This window comes from Rhinopithecus roxellana, chromosome 6, assembly GCF_007565055.1.
Source record: "Rhinopithecus roxellana isolate Shanxi Qingling chromosome 6, ASM756505v1, whole genome shotgun sequence".
Taxonomy (NCBI): Eukaryota; Metazoa; Chordata; class Mammalia; order Primates; family Cercopithecidae; genus Rhinopithecus; species Rhinopithecus roxellana.
In genome coordinates this window covers 88,686,436-88,694,883 of record NC_044554.1, presented here as the reverse complement: position 1 = coordinate 88,694,883, position 8,448 = coordinate 88,686,436, and the positions used below count along the sequence as shown (strand labels likewise).

The 8,448-nt window shown below is 45.5% G+C and overlaps 1 long non-coding RNA gene across 1 annotated transcript in view; it reads right to left on the bottom strand.

Annotated features, from left to right (window-relative positions):
* Positions 1-1,359: 1,359 nt before the first annotated feature.
* Positions 1,360-8,448, bottom strand: part of LOC104660680 — a 67,233-nt gene continuing 60,144 nt past the window's right edge. Inside the window, exon 3 of the long non-coding RNA XR_747738.2 lies at positions 1,360-4,788. This is a non-coding gene — a long non-coding RNA (uncharacterized LOC104660680). The remainder of the gene's footprint in view (positions 4,789-8,448) is intronic.

Below are 8,448 nucleotides of genomic sequence, written 5' to 3'. Positions count from 1 at the left end.
AGTGGTCTTCGCAGTATCCTAAGCTAGGACTCTGAAGAAAATCCCATTCACCCACAGGGCACCTCTGTGAGCTGGCCTTCTGCAGACCCAGGAGAGACCCGGCACTGGCACATCTCACAGTTTGTACCGTGGCATCTTGGTATCTAGGCCAGGCATCCGTTGGATGATAGCTAAGCCAAGTAAAGTCTGTCATCTCCCATGGAACCTTGATTGGAGATTCTACCCTAGACTGTTCCTGAAGTTATGCACGTATGTACATGTGTATGCATATGGCGGCATGGTTCAGTTTGTGTGTGCACGTGTGTGTATTCCTGTGTGTGTTTGGTACTTTTATGTGTGTGTTATGTGTGCCTACCATGCCTACTCTGCCTTAGGAGTTCCCTAACATGGCAACTGAGCATCAGATTTGGAAGGCCATTTGGAAAGCAGTAAAGGTTTCTGGGGTTCTACCACCCATTGACTGTCAAGCCATTTGGAAATAATAATCATAAGAATAGTTAACCGAATAATAGCTAAGCTAATCAACCACTTAGTCCTTTAAGTACTACTCTAAGCAACTTCACAAGTGTTAATCCTTAATTTTCAGGACAACCCTATGAGGCTTGAACTATTGTTACTACCCTCTCTTTAAAAATGAGGAAACTGAGGCCAGCAGATCCCATGCTCAGGGGCCCGCTGTGTGTAAGCTGCAGAGCTGCGTTGGAATTCAAGCCATCTGGACTCGGAACTTGCCCTCCTCATCAAGACTGCAGCCCCAAGCTTTACTGAGTTACCAAAGCCGTCTTCCTTTATTTGTCATGACTCCAAGATGTAAGTTGAATGTTTGAGCTCAGGGATATTTTCCAGGTAAAGGAAAGGTGCCAGAGTAACCGTGGAAGACAATGCATGACAACGGGTCTACCCAGAGCCTCCAAGGCCACTGCTGTCTGCTTTGCTGCTGTCACCGGAGGAAGCAGGCAGCATTGGCTGCAGTGGTGGAGCTGAAGCATCTGCAGGAGGTAGGAAACCACAGAGGTGAGATGCAACCTGATCAAGAATGGTGGCATGGGAAGGCTGGAGAAGTGAAGACTCCATGGAGGCCTGGACACCTGCTGGTGCAAACCAAGTCAGGTGTCAGGCAGGCTAGGAGGCAGCACCGAGGTCTCTGCAGAGTCAGGGCCTCTGGAGCCGCCATCTTCCCTCATGGCCACACCTTCCTTCCTCTTGTAGTGGATAGTTGCTTCTGGAAGCTTCCCTTGGTCAGTTTGCAAGGAAAATCAGATCCCAAGAGAGGACCTCGGCTGCTGAGGGAAATGAAAAGGGGAAACTGCATAAACATTTTTGTACTTTAGTTTTAGAGAAAATCATACTGAGACTGAAAAAAATTCTGGAATTTTTATTTCAATAAACAGGAACACTTTTTCCGTGAGCTCTGCTCAGTTCCCCTCACACTAGTAAAATGTAAATCGCTAAAAAGCACACACACATAGCCGCTAGCTCTAATGAAATATGCAAAAGGGCTTTTTGCTCAGAATGAACAGTGACTCCTTCTTCTGTCCCTCTCTGAGCCAGGGGGATGGGACATCTTTTCCAGGCCCCTCCACCAGGCACTTTTGTACAGGCCACAGCCTGTGCAGCTGTTCACAGCAGCTCCTCCTGATGCTCACTCTCTCAGGCAGTCTGCAAGTGGAAAACACACGTCCTGTCCGTGTGGATTTATTCATGTTTCCCGTATCAGTAAGGAGATGGAGCTATAACACATTAAATATTTACAATTATCAGAGAAAAGACAGTACACAGCACTGAACTGAGATAAGAATACAGTTTCAAAATATTTACAATGAGCACGTCTTGCTTTTTCTGGTTCTTCTCTTTGGTCTGGCACTTTAGGTCTCTGATCTCTTTATTGTATTTTCTTTCCAGGTTCCCTGTAGTTTTGAAAATGTCTGACAAAACCTCCTAAGTCTGAAGAGGATTGCTGTATAAGTGAGAGACATTTGGGGAGTCTGGTTCCTGTGTCTCCAAGCAAGAGGGCCTTTTTTGGAGCCTCATTTATGCTGATGTGTGTCTCCTGCTTATGCCTGAATCAAGTTTGTAGCTGGTTCTATCTATGGCTCTACCAAAGAGAGCACCAACGAGAGGAAAGTGGCAGGCCCCTGAGCCTGTGCTAAGCAAAAGAACTGATTTACACTGGTCTCCTGAATATCTCAAGGTCTTTTAGACAGCCGGAGTCTAAAAAGCTGGAGTCTTAACATGGAGCCAGGAATGGATTGGTTTATGTTTCCTTTAATTAATTCGACTTCAAAGTGTTCCACATTATTACATTCAGAAGTAGCTCCTTCATTGTGTTCGATTTTAATCTCCACTCTTCGAAAGATCTCACTCTTTTCTTTTAGGTTTTGAAACAGTCAATGACCAAAAACAACAGAGATTCGAACTGAATGTGTTACATTAGCAACACCAGGGAGAGAAAGACAAACACAGGAAAGGTATTAAAAATTTGGCACTTTGTTTAATTATAAAGAATGCAAAAGAAGCATCAACTGTGAAATATTTGGCTATTCAGAGAGATTAAAGACCTCCAGCTTTTGGAATGGGGTGCCAGAGAATTAACAGGATCACAGGCGTTTTATTTGATGGGTGCCACATTCGACCTTGAAGCGTTTGAGGCTGGCACTCCTTTGTGTCCTGGGGATCTCCTGATGTCCTTGGTCCCTGGCGGTATCTGCCCTGGGGCCTCTGGAGGCCTCGCCGTGGAGTATGAGGTTGCGCACGTTTCTGGTGTATATTTATATCGAGGTGGCTGCGTTGCCAAGGAGCTCTGAGAGAAAGCAGAGCGGAGATAACTTCTAATCCACCTTTCTGTGATAATGTGGCGCAAAGTGAAGAGACCCAGGGCTCCATCCTCTGGTCTGGCATCGCCCTGGGAGGGGCGGGCCCTCGGGGTGTTTTTAGCAGCCCCAGTGCACTGGCGAAACTCTGTGCATTGCTGAACTCTGCAACAAGTAGGGAAGACTGGGACGGAAGAGGAGAATGAAAGCAAACTGTAATTTGTAGGTAACAAGAAATGTGTTTGAGTGTCCATTCACAAGATTTGGACAGCTGGAGAATTAGAATCTGGGAGCATTGGAACTGGCAAAGAGCCAACAGGGAATCGGGAGTAGAAAGAGAAAGTCCCTTGCCCAAGATCACAGGGGGAGCTGGAAACAGGGGGGCTGTGGAGACTAACTGTATTAGTTCGTTTTCATGCGGCTGATAAAGATATACTGAGACTGGGTAATTTATAAAGGAGAGAGGTTTAATGGACTCACAGTTCCACGTGGTTGGGGAGATCTCACAATCATGGCAGGAGGCAAAAGGCACTTCTTACATGGCAGCAAGCAAAGAGAGAATGAGAACCAAGTGAAAGGGGTTTCCCCTTATAAAACCATCAGATATCATGAGACTTATTCATCACCATGAGACAAATATGGGGGAAGTCGCCCCCATGATTGAATTATCTCCCACAGGGTCTCTCCCACAACATGTGGGAATCACGGGAGCCACAATTTAAGATGAGATTCGGGTGGAGACACAACCAAATAGTATCACCAGCCTGGGGTTCTTTGTACCACATTCCACATTTTTAGGGGGCTCCTAAACAGGAGTGAGGTTCGTTCTCTGACACTTTGAAGCTGACTCACAAGGAACCACTCCCTGAGGATCCTTTCCTGATGGGCCATGAGTTCTACCATTTTAGATGGGTAGAAGGGTCTGGAACTCTGCATGGGGTGAAGTCAGAGGAGAAGGAAGAGGGCTTCAGTCCATCCTATGCACATAGGTTATGTACTAAGATGAAATGTAGCAGAGTGCATAAAGCCGTGTTTCTGGTGTCAGACAGACTTGGCCTTGCATGCTAGGCTCACCCATGCTTGAACTTGGGTGACTCATTTAAGTTTGCAGTACCTCTGCTTCCTCATGTTTAACATGCGAATTAGGATACTGTTGTGATTTGAATGTTGTGTGCCCCTGAAATTCACACGTTGAAGCCTAATCAACAATGTGGTGATATTAGGAGGTGGGGCCTTTGGGAGGTGATTAGGTCATGAGGGTGGACTAGTGGCTTTATAAAAAGAGGTCCCAGAAAGCTGCCTTGTCTCTTCTGCCATGTGAAGGCACAGAAAGAAGATGCCTTATTTGAACCAGAAGTGGGTCTTCACCAGACACCAAATCTGGTAGTGCCCTGACCTTGAACTTCCCAACCTCCAGAACTGTGAAAAATAAATGTCCGCTGTTTATAAGCTGCCAGTTTCTGGTATTTTATTATAGCACAGTTCTATGTTACAACAAAGCTAAGACAGTCACCTTCTTCACATACTTGTGTAAACTCATGTAAGAAAATAGACATGAATATCCCTTGTGATAAAAATGTGCTTTATAACTGATTCCTGAGGAATTGGTCTTCCATTAATAAGCATCGTGCAGTGATCCCTGGTCATTTTGTATCCTTGCCATTCTTATTATTTTTGGCTTCTTCCAGATCATTTCTCCACTCCAGAATTTGCTTGAGATGTGAACAATGGACATGGGCTGGGGTTTATTAACGTAGAATCAACTGGTGAGACTGGATGATCCTGTGTGGTTTTCCACAATGGATGCTGCCTCATGCATTCATACGAAGTGCCCTGAGACAGCACATTCCAGGGACAGGCCTTCCTTTTTGGGACCTAAACAGTTGCCCTTCGAGGTAGAGTGGAGAAGAGCCAATGAGGCCCCAGGCCTTTGGCTTGAATTTCTGGTGTCTCCATCTCTCCATGGCACAAAAATCCCCTGAAACAGAATATCTTTTCACAAGGAATTTTAATCAAAGTTGGTGGAATAAGAAAAAAGGATACAGGAATTATTCACAACATAAAAGTAGCCACACCACCAAATCAGTCCTGACTGGCACTGTCTCTTTCTACAGCATTGGGCCTATAAGGACCTGTGGGAATTGGATTGATAACCCAGTTTAGTCCAGGCCCAACAATTCAACAGGATCTTCACAGTTCCTGAAGGGGTTTTGTGTTTTGTATGGAGAATATACTCTGAGAGTTCCAGCCATGACATGCCCCTATACTTAATCTGACTGATGGCCAAGGTCAGACTGTGGTGCCAGCAGAATAACCCTCTTGATATGTGGACATCAGCAGTATCTTCCCGTGAGCAGGCAAACTACAGGGTCTATCACCAGGCCCTTCTGAGTGATCAAGGGCCTCCTGGGGGACCAAGGGCCCTGATGAGCTGATCTGTAGACTGTTGGGCAATGGGGGTCTAAACTTGGCCATCAAGAGTGAAAGGAGAGAAACTGTTGTTCTTAGAACATAAGCAACAAGACCCTGACTCTGAGCTTTCCCCTTTAGGGATAATTCCTTCCCACTCCTAGTCACTTGTCTAAAAGCTCCCACACTCAAGCCCCAATCAAGTATTTCCTCCTCCATGGACCCAATTCAGCCAATACATATTTAATGAGTGCCTATTAGGTGCCCAGAAGGGTTTTAACTTAAGTTGACCTGCTCTGAAGCTGAGTAAAAGCCCTGGTTTGGGTGGATTCCCATATGACAGGGAAGTACTGGAAGGGCAGCAATGTCGTGATCCCTGGTTATTGGTCCATTCTGAACAAGGCTTCAGACAGTGACTGGGGGAAAAACAGACAAAGTATGTGAGCCCCAACTCCTGCTATCTAGAGAAGAACTTGGGTATCTAGGCAACTCAATATGTCAGGGCCACAGCCAAGCTCTAGTGCAGGATTTTCACACCAATGGAGGATGCAATGGTGGGACCAGAAGCTGGGCAGGAGTTCTGCTGTGCATATGGACCATCTCTGAGGAGCTCTAAGAAGGCACAGTGAACAAATCAGTACTCAGAGGACAAGATTCAGGCCTGGGGTCCAGGACCATTGTAGTCTCCACCAGGAATGACCCTGGATCAAGGTAGAGCTGGGCTTATAAGTAGAAGCACTGAGACTTTCAGCTACAAAGCCAATGTCTGGGTCTCTTCTCTTGGCCTTCCTAGATACCACCCTGGTCCAAGATACAGTTCAAGGCCACCTCCTAAAAACAAAGTTTTCTTGGTGTCTCCCAATCACAGAGACCTCTTCCCCTCTTGATTCCCTAAGGAGATTTCCCTCTATCACACTCACATTGACACAGAAGAATATTCGACTCAATTTCCTCTATCTCTGCATCTGAGCTGAAGCTACTCAGGGAGGAGTCAGTATTTACTCCCAGCTATGGTGCCAAACACAGGCAGGTGCTAACTAGAACACCCATGAAAAATGCCTGCACATCACACCTCACCCTAAAGTTACTCCACATCAAGTGAAATACTTTCCAGCTCCTCATCATCACCTGCAACACAGTACATGCATCGGAGGTCCTGGCTGGTCCAGATTCCAGCTCATGGGAGCTACCCTGGTGGGAGATCCACAGGCCTGCTTGGCCAAGAGATGTGCTGGACTGAGCTGCTCCAGGCTAAAGAGCAATGGAAATCTTGCTCTTTTATTAGAGAAATTCTTGTGAGTTGGCCTACTTTAAGAAATGTAGTTTGTTTAATGACTTTTCAAAAGTCAGTTAAAAGGGATGGAAAAGAATTCAGAAGCATTAAAAAAAAGAGAGATTCTACTGGGAATATTGCTTATGATTGGCACTTGCCTTTCTTGCAGATTCGTCTTGACTTTGCATCCTGTCCTCAGAGTGATACTCTGCCAACCAGACATTGTCACCTACTAGGCGACTTACTCAGGGCTCCTTGGCTCTGTCTGGAAAATCTCTCCTTCTTTTGCCCATCCTTGCTTCCCATCCCCCTCTCCCAGCTCAGAGCCTTTGTTGACGTTGACAGCTCATCCCTGGGCCATCATTCATCCTGCCCATGGCAAACTTTGGAGAAAATAAAAAACCCTGCTCCCCTAATCTCATTAGAAGGGCTGCAAATTGAATTTAGCCCCTCTCAGTGTCCCCTCAGCTGGCTGTCATTAGGAGCAGAGGCTGGGCCTTGGCTGATACCCAAAGACCAGCTAACTGAATTTGAGATGCTGTGGTCTTGACAGGCCAAGAGATGTAATTGAAGAGCCGTGGGGCTCCTGGTAACATTTCAGGCTGGGATTACACTGGGGATCCAAAACCCCCATCTGCATTGGTGTCGGGGGCACTAAAAAGTCACCCATTGGGCTTCCAGGGTCGGATTATTGATAAAGAGATCATTCCCAGTGGAAGGTAGGGGGGTGGGGTGGGGGAGACTGCATTGGTTACCATGCAAAATGGGTGTCAGAGGTGGAGGGAAAGGGACAATGTATCTAGCGAGAGTCAGCAAATCACTCAAAGTTAGGAAAAATTTGCAGGAAGTTTTGTCTAATGAAAAGAAAAAGCAGTTATGGGAGAGTAGGTGATGAACCTACAAAATACAAGGAAAAGAAATACTGGGTTTTAATCTGTGGGCATTACTGGTCTGTTTGTATAAATCTTAACTTTTAAATTCTTGAATCATCATAGCTTTATTTTTCATGTCAACACTAAACCCCAAGCAGAGAGGGGCTTTTTGTGATCAAAAATTGTATTTTTATTTTTGAAAAATGTACCAAAAAACTGCATCTAACATATGTACAAATAAGAAAGTATTCATATCCATATAACGAAAGTATATCCGTATAACAAAATATTTGACAGAGGTTCATGTGGAAGACATGTCTCCACTGATTTGGATTTCTGAGGTTTCTTTAGTTCCCAGACCTATCGTAAGTATCTCAGTGAGGCTGAAAATTCCATGAAATCATGTTTTAAAGAGGAGGAAATGAGCAATAATTAACCACCTACTATGTGCAAGGCACAGTTCTAAGCCTATTATGCACATCGTGTAACTCAGCGTTCACGGCAACGGAACAAGACAGGCATTACTCCAGTAGGGATCCCCACGTTACTGACGAGGAGAGTGATTCTCACAAAGGTTAGTCAGTCTCTTGCTTAGCGTCATAAGGATAGGAAGGGCTGGGGCTGGGATTGGAACCTAGGACTGCCTGGTTCCATCACTCCCTAGGCCTTCCTGGCTTATGAGGGTGGTAGGTTTCCTACGCCATGTTGTTTCCCTAAAAAAGCCAAAATGACAGAGTCTGTCACTCAGATATAGTATAGTTGGGAACACAGGCTGTGGGGCCAGACAAGCTCAATTCCACCGCCTACTAGTTGTGTGATGTTGGACAGTTCCAAATCAGTCTATGCCCTCCTGGAAAATGGTGATCCTAGTAGGACTTGCTCCATCAGTTCACTGTGAGGATTAAAGAAATCAATGCACATCCAGAGTGCATGCATTGCACAGTGCCTGGCACATTGTAAGCACTCACTATGTAATACTGGATTATAATCAGTGTCGTAGTGGTGCAATGAAGAATGTCCATCCATTTGCATATTTGATGGTCTAAACTTGAGAGGTCACCATCCAAATATGAGGCCACAACAT